Here is a 15,027-nt window from a genome sequence, read left to right on the forward strand (position 1 = left end):
CCTCATCATTAAAGGAGAGTTGTGTGACACTGCCCAAGCCTTCCTAGCTGCCAGAGTTCGATGGGCTGTTCCTCAGATACCTTCAAGAGCTAGGAAAATGAGTGAGGTGGGTACCAGTGCCACGTCTGAGTCACTGCACAGCACAGCATAACAGAAAGGTGCCCACAGGAAAGCTGAAGACAGTTGATTCTGACTTTACCACTGGGTCACCGCCTGGACCTTCACTCCCAGTTCTAGATCCCCAGATTTCTGAGTCCACATGAAAAATGGAAGAACTAGGGAGACCATAGCTTTTGACTTGTGCAGGATGGTTCTGCTTTTTATACCCATTGTCCTGGCTTAATTACTAATGGTGCCCTCCGTCATTCTCAAAACTGTCCTAGTTTCCATGGGAAGCTTATGATCAGGTGAAAGAAGGAAGAATCAATGACAAGACATATACCTTCAGAGGAGGTTCATTTGTCCAAATCTGCCATGCCATTGATGAAGTTAGGTAGGTTTGGTGGCATTGTTCTGTGAGTAAAAAAAAACTAATCTGGGGCTGGCACTTACAGTATAGGATGTTAAGCTGCAGCCTGCAGCACTGGCATCCTATATGGGTATTGGCTGGAGTCCTGGCTGCTCCACTTCTGATCCAGCTCCCTGCTAATGCACCTGGGAAAGCAGCAGAGGATGTCACATCCCTGGGCCCCTGCACACAATTGAGAGATCCAAAAAATGCTCTTGGCTCCTGGCTCTGGCCTGGCCAACCCTGGTCATTGCAGCCATTTGGGGAGTGAACCACCGAATGGAAGATCTCTCTCTCTCTCCTCTCTCTCTGTAACTCTGCCTATCGGAAAATAAATAAATCTTTTTTTTTTAAAAAAAAAAGATAATCAAGGCTGGTGCTGTGGTGTGGTAAGTTAATCTAATATGAGTGCCAGTTCATGTCCAGGCTGTTCTTCTTCCAATCCAGCTCTCTGCTTATAGCCTGGGAAAGCAGTGGAAGATGGCCCAAGTGCTAGAGCCCCTACACACACATGGGAGACACAGAAGAAGCTCCTGACTTTTGGCCTCAGATGGGCCCAGCTCCAACCATTGTGGCCATTTGGGGAGTGAACAAGCAGATGGAAGACTTCTCTCTCTGTCTCCTTGTCCTTGTACTATGCCTCTCAAATAAATAAATAAATCTTTAAAAGATAATCTATAGGTTAAGCCACCATCTGTAATGCTGGCATCCCATATACAGACTTCCTATTTGAGACCCAGCTGCTCCATTTCTGAGCCAGCTCCCTGCTAATGGACGGGGAAACCAGTGGAAGATAACCCAAGTGCTTGGGTCCCTGCACCCACGTGGGAGACTCACATGGAATTCCTGGCTCTTGGCTTCAGCCTAGCCCAGCCCCAGCAATTTAAAGCCATCTGTGGAATCAAACAGTGGGTAGAAGCTTTCTCTGTCTCTTCCTTTGTCAGTCTACCTTTCAAATAAATAAGTCTTTAAAAGAAATAGGTTTATAACATAAATCAATCAATGTGATTGAATAAAATCAGTATGTCATGAATTCAAAACTCACAGGGAATATATGAAAGGCTATCAATATGTGAAAAATGTTTAATTTCACTGGTAATCAAAGATATACAATTTCAATAATAATGAGATAACATTTTACCTGTCAAAGTATTTGATATACTCAAGAGAGTAAAGACGGTGGATTAGGGAAAGAGCTTCCTGCTCTAGTCTAGGGGAAGAGAGTTTCTAAAAAGTGGAGAGAGTGCAGTTTCAGGGAAGAATTAGGGAGAAAATGGCAAAGGAAACTCCATGCAAATTAGAGGGACACCGTGGCCCTACATGAAGGGTGTAGACGTGCACAACTCAGGACCTCAGCAGCTGAGAGCCTCAGCACCAGCTTTGGAGAGTGTGGTGAGACCAGACTGCAGTAGCCCAAGCCACTGGCAATAAAACTTAGGGAAGAGTCCTGAGTGAGCTCAGCTTGGAGCCCTGTTGGGAACAGTGTACCTGCCAACCTAGAGGAGAAAATGAAGGGGGCAGGTTTCTGTATCCCCAGCCACCCTGCACTGGCAACCTGTAACAAGCCAAGAGAGGATAGGAATCCTTTTGGACATATGTAACAGCTGTGCCAGCTTGTGTCCACATATCCAACAACCAGCCCAGAGCAGATGCCTGAGTCTGGCTGGGTGAATTGACAGGAGGCTGAGTGCTTGTGACTGTGGGAGGCTTGTGTGCTAGTACTAGCATAAAAAACAGATGGATAGACCAATGAAACAGAATAGAAACTCCAGAAATGAAACCACACATCTACCACCAACTTATCTTTGACAAAGGAGCTAAAATCAATCCCTGGATCAAGGACAGCCTCTTCAACAAGTGGTGCTGGGAAAACTGGATCTTTGAATGCAGAAGTATGAAGCAAGACTGCTATTTTACACCTTACACAAAAACACTCAAAATGGATTAAAGACCTAAATCTATAGCCCGATACATCAAATTATTAGAGGACATTGGGGAAACCCTTCAAGACATTAGAATAGGCAGAGTTCTTGGAAAAGACTCCAGAGGCACAGGCAATCAAAGCCAAAATTGACAAATGGGATCGCATCAAATTGAGAAGCTTCTGCACTGCAAAAGAAACACTCAGCAAAGTGGAAGAGGCAACCAACAGAGTGGGAGAAATTATTTGCAAATTATGCAACTGATAAAGGATTAATAATCAGAATATATAAAGAGTTCAAAAAACTCTACCACAACAAAACAAAGAACCCAGTTACAAAATGGGCAAAGGACTTAAACAGGTATTTTTCAAAAGAGGAAATCCAGCTGGCACCGCGGCTCACTAGGCTAATTCTCCACCTTGCGGTGCCGGCACACCGGGTTCTAGTCCCAGTCAGGGTGCTGATCCTGTCCCGGTTGCCCCTCTTCCAGGCCAGCTCTCTGCTGTGGCCTGGGAGTGCAGTGGAGGATGGCCCAAGTGCTTGGGCCCTGCACCCCATGGGAGACCAGGAGAAGCACCTGGCTCCTGCCATCAGAACAGCGTGGTGCGCCGGCTGCAGCGCACCTACCGCGGCGGCCATTGGAGGGTGAACCAATGGCAAAAAGGAAGACCTTTCTCTCTATCTCCCTCTACTGTCCACTCTACCTGTCAAAAATTAAAAAAAAAAAAAAAAAAAAGGAAATCCAAATGGCCAACAGATACATGAAAAAATGCTCAGGATCACTAGCCATCAGGGAAATGCAAATCAAAACCACAATGAGATTTTACCTCCTCCCCACCCCCCCATTAGAATGGCTCTTATACAGAAATAAAACAAACAACAAATGCTGGCGAGGAAGTGGGAAAGAGGTACCCTAATGTACTGTTGGTGGGAATGTAAACTGGTGCAGCCACTGTGGAAGACACTATGAAGACACCTCAGAAATCTAAATATACTACTATATGATCCAGCCATCCCACTCCTGGAAATTTACCCAAGGGAAATGAAATCAGCATCTGAAACAGTTATCTGTACCCCTATGTTTATTATAGCTCAATTCACAATAGCTAAAATATGGAATCAACCCAGATGTCCATCACCTGATGAAAGATAAAGAAATTATAGGATATATATACCATGGAATACTACACAGCAGTAAAAAAAAATGAAATCCTCTCATTTGCAATAAAATGTATGAAACTGGAAAACATCATTCTAAGTGAAATAAGCCAGTCCCAAAGGGACAAATACCATCTGTTCTCTCTGATTTGTGATAACTAATAGAGCACCCAAAAGGTAATCTATAGAAGTGAAATTAACACTTTAAGATGCAATGGCTTTGAATAGCTCTTGTCTCGACTGTTGAAGGACAGTTTTTTTTTTTTCCGTATAATTTGTGGAACTCTTTAGTATAGAATTAATCATATGTGTATAAAGTTATTTGAAAATAGATCTTGGTAAAAAATAAGAATGGGAATAGGAGAGGGAGGAGGAAGAAGGGTGAGAGAGTTGGAGGGAGGGCAGGTACAGTGGGAAGAAACACTATGTTCCTAAAGTTGTGTTTATGGAAAGCATGAAGTTATATTCCTTAAACAAAAGGCTTCTAGGAAAAAAAATACTGTGCCAATGTCTTGGCAATGTACTTACATCCACTTAATAAATGTTTTGAAGAATAAACTGAATCCAATCATAAAAAAACAAAAACCTAATATACCCAGTGTTAGGATAGGTATGACTAAAAGAACATCCTCAATTATTTCTGGTAGGTTTATAAGTTTGTTGATACAAACTTTCTGGAATGCTATGTGAGAATATATTTTAAGGGCCTTTACAAAGCTTACACTTCTGACCTATTTTTAGTTCAATAAGTATTTATTGAGCGCTTACATTACCTGCCAGGCACTGGGGACTACAGGGGTGAGAGACACGAAATGCTATTGGCCCAGAGTGGAACTGCAGCCTAGTGGAGAAGCAGACATTACAGGGACAAAGTACCCAAAAATGTAGATTACAGTCAATAACAAGTTCCCCTAGAGTAGATCCGGAGGCTGCTGAGAGACCACACAGGTCTGTGAAAGTCGGGGTAGGGATCAGGGGAAGGGTGACCACCTGATGAGGAAGCGAAGCGTACTACATCTGCCTGTAGTAGCAGCAGCTCAGCTGTAGGTTTTGAGGCTGGAAGAAGCTTAGGCCAATCATATAACTGGAAGGAATGAGATCGGAGCAGGAGAGTCAAGGGGAAAGGGCAAGATGAGTGTGGAAGGTGAGGAGGGGTTGCATTAAGAACTTTATCCTAACAGCACTCAAGGGCTGGAAAAGCAGATTGGCGTGTTCAGAAACTCTCTCTTGGTAAAGAATTGATAAGGGGATAGAAAGGGCAGGATAAGGGTGGATGGGGAGAGACCAATTAGGAAGCACCTACAGCAGCCCAGGAGGGACAGAATGGCAGCTGAGGTAGGGGTTAGGGTGATTGAGAGAAATCTAAATATTAAAAATACAGGGCCGGCGCCGTGGCTCACTTGGTTAATTCTCTGCCTGCAACGCGGGCATCCCATATGGACACCGGGTTCTAGTCCTGGTTGCTCCTCTTCCAGTCCAGCTCTCTGCTGTGGCCCAGGAGGGCAGTGGAGGATGGCCCAAGTGCTTGGGCCCTGTACCTGCATGGAGACCAGGAAGAAGTGCCTGGCTCCTGGCTTTGAATTGGTGCAGCGCCGGCTGTAGCGGCCATTTGGGGAGTGAACCATCGGAAGGAAGACCTTTCTGTTTCTCTCTCACTGTCTATAACTCTACCTGTCAAAAAAAAAAATACATAGGAATTAGGAACAACAGAGCCAGGTGACTGCCTGGACACAGTGGTTAGGGGGAAAGAGATATCATTGGTGGTTCCAGGTTTGTTTTAAAAGCAACTTAGTGGAAAACTGCTGTCACTTTACTGAAATGGGGAATAAGGAGGGGTTTCGGAGGTGAAGAAAAAGAGAGAAAACCTTGAATCCTTTCTGGATATTCTCTACTTGAGCTGTCATAAGACACACAGATGGACAAGTAGATCTGTGGAAATGTATAACTGGAGCTTACACAAGAGACTTGGGGCTGGAGATAGAAATATGAGAGTCAGAGCAGAGAGATGGCCTTTGAAAGCTTGCGCGTGGGTGACATGGTGTGGAGCCAGATAGAGAAGAGAAGGCCACACCTCAAGCCTTGAGGAGCTCCATCCTTTACAGAACAAGGGAAGGAGCACATGTCTGTAAGGAGAGCAGAGACAGAGACAGGGAGGGGACCTAGTGACTCTGCTAACAATCTAGCCTAAGGACATGCATGACCCAAGGTGCTCACTGGAACATTTGCAGTATACTGAAAAAACAGGCTTCAACTTAAATGTCAAACAGGAAGCTGTTTAAGGAAATTTTTGACGTATGCATTCTGAGGAATAAATGCAGTCAAATCAGATGTTTTTGAAAATTATGTTAAGTGAGTAAAAGTGAGAGTAATATTATACATATAGTGGCCAATAAAGTAAATGGTTATATGCTCAGGAAAAAATGTAGCTGAATGTTAACAGTGGGAGGGGTAACTATGAGTGGTAAGATTGTAGGTGTTTTTTTAACCTTTGCATTATTTGTATTTTCTACTTCTTTACAATAATTACAAAATGGATGGCAACATTTTATAAAACAAAGGGAAAGTATGCATATTTATTTTAGTTAAAATGAGTGATTCTGAAATTTGATGAGGAACTCCATTTAAAAATAGTTTTCAGAAAAGGTATAGTTAATTTTTATGAATTCTGTGATGAGTTATTTTATAATTAAATTTTATGTTTCTATAAATCACCTGCTAGTTTGGAGTTTCTGAGTGTCAATTTCTTTCAAAATACTTTTGTATTTTTCAGAAACACACTTCTGAAAAGATCTTCAGCATCATAATGAACTGAAGGTGGGGTTGGCAAACTTCTCTATAAAGGACATGATAGTAAGTACTCTTAGCTTTATGGACCATATTGTCTGTGATATATATTAATGAAAGATTAATATACATTGATTCATAAAATTAACACTTACAATTAATTAAATTGAAATTATAATTTCAATAATAAATAATTTCAATTAATTAAATTGAAATGCATATAAATTAAAGCAGCATTTTAGAAATGGAAAAACTCTCAGCTCCAAGGTCATGCAAAAACAGGCTACTACCTGGATCTGGCCCCTTAGCCATAGTTTGCTGACCTTCAGACTAAAGGATGAACACATAAGAAAAATGCCTAACTACTTCTAAATAAAAGCTAATGAAATATTGAGATTGTAGCTAGGCTCCATGGTTTGAATATGTTCTCCAACAGTTCATGCATTGAACACTTAACCCCTAAATTCATATGCTGACGGTATGTGGAGGTGGTGCCTTTGGAGGTGATTAGGGTTAGATGAGTTCACAAGGGTGGGGCTCACCTTACACAAAAACACTCAACACTTGGGTATTTTGAGGAGAGTGTTGTTGTTATCCACAAGAATTGATTCAGTGAATCATGCCACACATTTGGGAGCCTCTTCCCTGTCCTATCTCCCTGGCCCCATTACCAAACTTAGTCCAAGCAGGTCTCTGTTCTTGGCCTCCATACCCACCCTCCAGCTGCTGGGTTTGGTGCAAAGGACTCAGCTGTCCTCTATGTTTTCCTCAGGTCAGGGATAGGTGATCTGATTCCACTTCCTGTTTGGATTTCCCCGTGCCCTATTCTTCTTCACTCACTCTCCTATAAGTTTACCCTTCCATAGACCATCAAATCTCTGTGCATGCTTTGCTTCTGGGGAGCCCATCATAAAACACTGAGTCTCGAGGATTATACCTTCTAAATGTATTAGACTTATTGTTAGTACATCTGTTCAGAGAAAGGATAACGGACTGGAGGACTCTCATAATTTTATTCTATTCTATGAATAAACTTGAAAATTTAATGTGTAATGTCAATAACTTTTATGTGTTACAGGAAATAGTCCTTGTAAAATTATGCAGCAAATTTGATGAACAAGAACAACCATAAGGATAAAGATCAAAGACTTTAGAAGAGGTATAGCTTTCAAATGACATCACAATATAGAATTATTGCTAGTATTATTAGTACTAGTGACCGAAAACAGCTGCAGATCTGATATTATCAATTTTGCTAATTGTTACTGATTACATTTTAAAATTACACTAATAAATAATAGCCTATAAATAATCTTCTGTTATAAGACCTTTCCATTTTATTATACTGTAATAGATTCATTGATGCTTAATATGATGTGAATATTTGCTGACTCCAAAGCATACTATTATTAGGATATGCATGTGTGTTCAATTTATCGTCTCAATTACACTTGTATTAAAACCTTCAAAATTAAGTTTGCAAAAACAGGCTATGTGGGCAAGCAGCAGAACCTATATGACTTGTGACCTCCTGCTCTATTGCATTCCGGTTAATGATTCACAATAACCTTCAAGAAAAGCACCAGTGTGTCAAAGCATTCTGCACGGCTATCCGGGAAACGTTGCACACAGTGCCCAGCAGCCTGAAGCCTGACCAGGGTCGGAGCTGGAAGCAGAAGGATCACAAATCGTCTGTCAGGAACAATGTTTTCCCAGTGGAAACATAGTTCTCCTGGACTCCATGTAAAGTGATTCTTTCTTTGGTTTTCTTATTCTGGAAATAAGAAATTAGCTACTTCTCATAATTTCTTATGCCAATACATTTGCTCCAAGTTACTTATAATCATTTTCAACTCTTAAATCTACTAAGAAAAATAAAACAGACTACTTTTGGGTTTGCTAGCCACTGAAACACAGTGTTTAGTTAGCCATTATTAGTAAACAGTTTAGCAGCAACAGATAATCAGAACTCTGTTTTTCCTCTTTACTTCTTGCAGAACAAATTCAAAACAAAACAAAACAGAAAGCAACTATAGAGAAATCTCTAAGTAAGCTGTGGTTTTAATAGATGCGAATCCAGATTATTCTGCCTTTTATGAGTCAGTTTTCTATGAATTTTCTTCTCACTCTCAGAAAATAAACTGAGGGAGTTACTGCCATACTGCCCAACCTGAGCACTGGCACAGTCACACCCCTCACCATACTCAAGGTAGGCCCTAAAGCCGTATGTTTTACAGGTCTCTGATTTATTCTGGCTTTTTTTTTTTTTTTTTTTGGCTTGCTGTTTTCACTTCTTGTTTTTAAAAGTTTGATAACATTGTATTTGTAGAATTTACACTAGTTCATCAAATTTCACATACCAGTGATATGTAAAACACATTTTATGTGCCACTAAGAGCAACTGAAATGTTGCCAGTTATAATTACAAGATGCTATTGACTGCAAGACACAGCTCAGTTTCAGAGAGATTAAAATTATCGCCGCTATAATTATTACCAGATAAAACTATCAGGTAATCACCTCCTGTATCAGGGAGGAGCTGTGCACAGCACTGGAGGAAGGGGAGAGGGGCCTGCGCTGGCACATGGGGCCAACTGGTATACCTTGGCCTACACAGTCAGGCTCAGGCACTGTCACCTGCTGCCCCCTCCAGGATTTTATTATTTATACCCTACCTCTACTATTTACTGGGTATTTTTCTTTAAATCTACTCATTTTTAAATTAAATTCATTCAAAAAGGAAACTTTGTCACTATTGTCAATGGAATACAAGTATCATCTTCTACAAACAGCGTACCTAATTTCTTCAATTTTAACATAAGCTTTTAAAATAATTTTAGTATCTCTAAAATTGGGATGGGTCTTATAATCAATGGCATCTTGCAGTTATAGTTGACAACATTTATGGTCTTTTAAACATTTTTTAAAATCTATGTATTTGAAGGGTAGAGAGACAGAAAGAGAATCTTTGATATGCTGATTTACTTCCCAGATGCCAGCAACAGCTGGGTCTGGGCCAGGCTGAAGCCAGGAGCCAGGAACTCAATCTGGGACTCCCACACATGTGGCAGGGACCCAAGTACTTGAGCCATCATCAGCTGCCTCCAAGAAAGCTGGAATTTGAAGCAGAGCTGGAACCCACTCTGATAAAGGATGCTGGCAACCTAAGAGGCATCTGGCATATTAACCGCTGCACCAAATATCCACTCCTCGGTTCTTAATAGGACTTAAAATAATACAATGTTTTATATATCAGTGGTGTGGTTGACTTGATGAAATATAGTAATTCCATAAGAACCATGTAATTCAACTTTTAAAAACAAAGAATAAAAATATCAAATGAAAAAAAAAACAGAATAAATTAAATTGACTCAAATGTATGGCTAAAGACAAATTTCTCACTTCAAGGACAGAACTTTGTGATCAAAATAGCTCAGTATTTTACTGGGTAGTTTCAGACAATGATGAGGATGTACATCAATGAGTCACATCTGTCAGTTTTTCTCAAGATCTGAGTTCACACGAGGATGTGGTTAGACAGCTCAAAAGATAGTGAACCGTTTCATCTGTTATAATTAAATGTACATGTATACTCTGTGACACTTCTGGAAGCGACATTTCAGCATATCCCCTAAATGAAACAGAGAAGCCTGTGGGATTCAGGGCCCAGGTGTCCCTCCCTGTCTGTGATCCTGGCTTTCTATGCTTGCAGAGGCATGGCCAAGGTTCAATTTTTGAGGGCATGGCATAACTATGATGATGCCTGAGCATTCTGCCCCTGACTTAGGAAGTCTTGGCAAGACTGATGCCCATGGCACTATCTACATTTGTCTTATCCTAAACAATATTCTCCGTGAATCACAGGTTTTATGTGTAACTATAAATGAACAGAAAAACAAGACAATCAAAGGCATCTGAGTATCACCTAAAAATTACTGTGTAGCACATTCTGGGAAACACAATAGGAAGGGCTCCGCAGAGGCAGGGACAGCTGGGTTATGGTTGGAGCCAGGCGGGTCAGCTGGGTTAAGGGATGCACTTAAGAGGCAAAGTCTAGAGGGACTTCCCATAACCAAAGCAGTGACCCCAACCACTAGAGAAGGCTGCTGTGTGGGGAGGTGCTGCCTTGAGGAGCTACACAGTATTCAGTCATGCATTCCTCTGTTTACTCAGTTACTCATTCATCCAGTACCTACCACGTGTCATGCACTGGGTTGGGTTCTCGGGAGATAGAGTTGAAAGAGGTCAAAGAGCTTATGGTCTAAAAAGGAAACAAAGGATACCAGCAATTACAGTTGGGTTTCAAAATATTAGGGTGGGCAATAGTCCAAGTGCTTTGAAAAAGGAATCGGCATGGGATTCAATTCAATGTGGACAGATCAGGGAAGGCTTCCAGAGAGAGTGATATTTGAATTGAGCCTTGGGAAATAAGCAAAAGTTGCTGAAGTTCCCCAGAAGCTAATGGACAGGAGGACATTCCATTCTGGGGGAACAGCACATCCAAAGGCTTGGAGATGGAGGAAAGCACGGTCTCTGACCCCAAATGAGGATTTTGGTGTAGCTGGAAAGAGAGTGAGCATTGGAGGGCTTCAGGAGAGAGGCTGGAAATGGCAAGAAAGCATGGATGGATGTGAAGGATATTGAACTTGAATTTACAGGTGATGTGAGGCCAGGCATGGCTGGACTACATATGGTTTATGTGTTGAATGAAGTTGAGAAAAGTAAGTTTTGCATCAAAAAATCTATGTGACCTGAAGGCCTTGGCCAGAGTGCTAAACAGCCAGCATATAAAGAGTTGCATCTAGAAAATTAATCAATTTTTAAAAAAATATCATGTAGGATCTCTGTCCTTAATGTGCTGAACATTGTTATTTAATGCTATAACTAGTACTCCAACAGTATTTTTCACTTTGTGTTGCTATGTGGGTGCAAAATGTTGAAATCTTTACTTAATATATACTAAACTGATCTTCTGTATATAAAGAGAATTGAAAATGAATCTTGATGTGAATGGAAGGGGAGAGGGAGCAGGAAAGGGGAGGGTTGCAGGTGGGAGGAAAGTTGGGGGGGGGGGAAGCCCTTGTAATCCATAAACTGTACTTTGGAAATTTATATTCATTAAATAAAAGTTTAAAAAAAAGAGCTGCATCATTTAAAAAATGATTTAGGGGCAGGTATTTGACCTAACAGTTAAGACACAGTTAAGATGTCTGTGCCCCGTATCAGAGTTCTGAGTTTTATACCCAGCTCTGTCCCTGGCTGCAACTTCCTGCTAATGCAAACCCAGGAGGCAGCAGTGATGGCTTGAACAGTTGGATTCCTGCCACCCATGGTGGAGACCTGGATTGAGTTCTCTGTTCTCTTGTTCAGCCTGGCCCAGTTCTGGCTATTTCAGGTGTTTGGGGAGTGAACCAGCAGATGGGAGCTGTCTGTCTGCTTCTCAAATAAAAGTAAATAAATAAATATAAAAATTTTAAAAATAACTTAGGGTAGAATCAAGGGATTGTGATTGCTGGCAGGGAGTGGAAGTGCAGACAGTGTTGAGGGTGTGAATGTGAGGTGCTGGATAAGCCACGTACAGGACAATGTCATTTCCTACATAAGAACCAGAGATTGGAAAAAAAAGGAAGAGGAGGAGCAGGTGCTAAACCTCTCAGTGAATGAGAGGAATGGCTGGACCACCAAAAATTGACAAGGACAGGAACAGGAAGGGGATGATGGGATGTAAATCCTCAGCAGATTCACTGGGATCAATTTTATGACTATATACCTACATTCCTTGCTTTAAAAAATAGTGTTTAATTTTAACCTTCCTTTTATCATGAAAACATTTCAATCATTTACATAATTGAACAGTAAAATGAACCCCCACATACCTGTCACTCAATCCTAGCAAATTATCAAGGCATAGCAATCTTGTTTCACCTATAGTCTCCTACTTCTCTCCACTAGGTTATTTTGAAGCAAGTCCCAGATATCATGTCTCTTTAAAACAATGATCTTTATGCTTCTCAGCCCAAACCTTGTCAGGATCACAAGCTACCGCGGGCCTTGCCCTGTAGATAATTAGGAACACACTGAAAATTAACAAATATATGGGCAGAAAGTCTACTCTCAAATAAAGAAAAATAAAAAAGAAAACGGCATTAATGAGATTATGAGTCATTTAGAGAAAGGAATAAAATAGAATAATTTACAAATAATGCTAATTTGGTAAACAAGGTTACAAGCAAAATCCTATGCACAAGTTAAACTAATGAGGTTAAATAAATGAGCAGAAAATAAAAGGAAATTCAATTAAAAATGTGTACACCGAAGCATCAAAGAAATAAGCTATGAAATAACTATTGGACTGGGGTGAAAAAAAACAGCCTGAAAGCAGAAAGAGGGTGGGAGGGGAAACCAACTAAGTGCAAGCTGGAATATGGACTGTTTGGTAATGACTGCACACACCTGCCCTGTGCCAGCCACTGTTCCTGGTGCTGGGGTGTCACAGGCCTTTGTAAGAGGAGGCAACTCATGACCCTGGGGGCAAGCAGCTGCCTCTCCCCATTCTGCCTGAACCTCGTCCAGATTCTTTATTAAACACCTGGTTGCTTTAGAAATGGAGGCAACTGGAAGGGGTTCAAAGATGTGAACCAGAAAGTAATTAGAGGAAGAGATTGATTTCCACAGAGGGATCAAAGAAATCCAATGCAGGGAACTTGGCTAAGCAAGGGCTGGGGAAAATGAGCTATCTGAGGCAGGTAAAGAGTAGAGGATAATGAGCAACTCCAGGATGAAGGTAAACGCAGGGAGAGGCGGGCGGCCCATCTGGCCCCAGGTTGTACACATTTCTGGTGTTCAACAGGCTTCCGTGCAGCAGCTGCCCTGGGTTAGAACGTGGGCTTCCAGAGAGGTGGGCGTGCTTTTCAACCTTTGGGCTTTATAAGAGAAAGCGAGCTAGAGCAGCATGCACAGAGGGTGAGTTCTAAGGCTCCTCACTCCTGTAAAGACCACCCTCCCCATCAGCAAGGTTTTGGAGAAGGAAGGAGGGGAAGAGCTAGTGGGTGTTTCCTATTCTCATTTTCTGTGCTATGTTTTAAGTTTTTACTGAAGATCTTATTGCTATTTTGGCAACTTTTTAAAGTTGTTAACTAGTTTCTTTCAGATCCTGGATCTTACATATTTTGGAAGGAGTTCAAATATATCTATGTATTTTAAAATAAATCATACATACAAAGCAAGGCATAAAAACGTGTGCACAGTTTGAAGAATAATGGTTAAATGAACTCCAGCATTTCCTAGCTCTCCATCTTATATCAGAATATTCTGACACCTTTGAGGGGCCTCTGGGTGTCTTACTGTAATGAATATCTTTTTCTCCACCTCTTCCCTCTCAATGCTGTCCTAAAATTTGGCTTCCTTCTTTGCCTTTCTTTATAGATTTACTATAAAAGGTCTAGTATACATACAGTTAAATTTTTTTCTTTTTATGAGACCATGATTTAGAGATTCATTTATGTCCATTTGTCTAGCTAATTACTTTTTAGATTAAACTTTTTATTTGGAGGGCATTGTCCATTCATTGGCAGTTTTGAGAAAAGATACAGAGGTCCTCGCGCCCTCTACCCGGTTTCCTACTCATGATAACATCTTGTAAAAGTGCAGTGGGCTACCAGACTAGGGCATTGACACTGCCCAGGGAACAAGCAGGGGTCCCTCTCTTGTCTTTCACTGCCACACCACTTCCTTCTTTCCCCCAGTCTCTTCTCAACCCCCGGCAACCCCTTATCTGTTCCTTGGTTTTGTAACTTGTCATTTCAGGAATGGGATGCCAATGGGTTAAAACTGGGAAATTTCTGGGTAGCTTTTCTCAGCGTCATCCTCCGGAGACATTCACTTTACCAATTTTAGTATATGTGCTGCTGAAGCAAGCACAACATTAACCCATTTTGTTGCTCGAGTGAATAGTTCACACCTCTCCACTGCCCAGCGGTGCTCCACATGGTGGCTGCACCACAGCACCCACTGAAGGACATCTGGGCGTTTTCCAGGTTTTGGCAGCCTCTTTATTAATTAATATTCATTTCTTCATTCATTCATTCACTGATTCAGAGAGAGAGAGAGAGAGGAGAGAGAGACAGGGAGCTCCCATCTGTCATGCATCCCCAACCAGCCACTGCAGGAATTCCATTCATATCGTCCATAAGAAGTAGGAATGGGGAGCAGAGCCAGGACCCAAACCCAGGCACTCTGGTGTGGAATGTGGGCATCTTATCCAGAGTCTTAACTGCTAAACCAAGTGCCCGTCCCCTAGGCTCCTTATTTTTAAAACACATAATGGTATTGTTCATGTGTATGGACATCATAAATGTCTTAATATTCTGTCTGTAGTCCAGATTTTGAAAAGCAAATAAAATGACCCAAATCAGAGTCCAGACTACCCTTCAGGCAAAGGCTAAGAACCCATCTGGCCTGGGGGCAAAGAAGGCTGAGAAGGGACGGATTAAAACCCAAAGGCATGGGGCTGGTATTGTGGCATGGTGGATTAGGCCAATATATCCAGTATGAGTGCGGCTTCAAGTCCTAGCTGCTCAACTTCCAATCCATCTCCCTGTTAATGAGCCTGGGAAGGCAGCAGAAGGTGAAGTGCTTAGGCCCCTGCCACCCATG

Source organism: Lepus europaeus, chromosome 2, assembly GCF_033115175.1.
Source record: "Lepus europaeus isolate LE1 chromosome 2, mLepTim1.pri, whole genome shotgun sequence".
NCBI classification, from domain to species: Eukaryota; Metazoa; Chordata; class Mammalia; order Lagomorpha; family Leporidae; genus Lepus; species Lepus europaeus.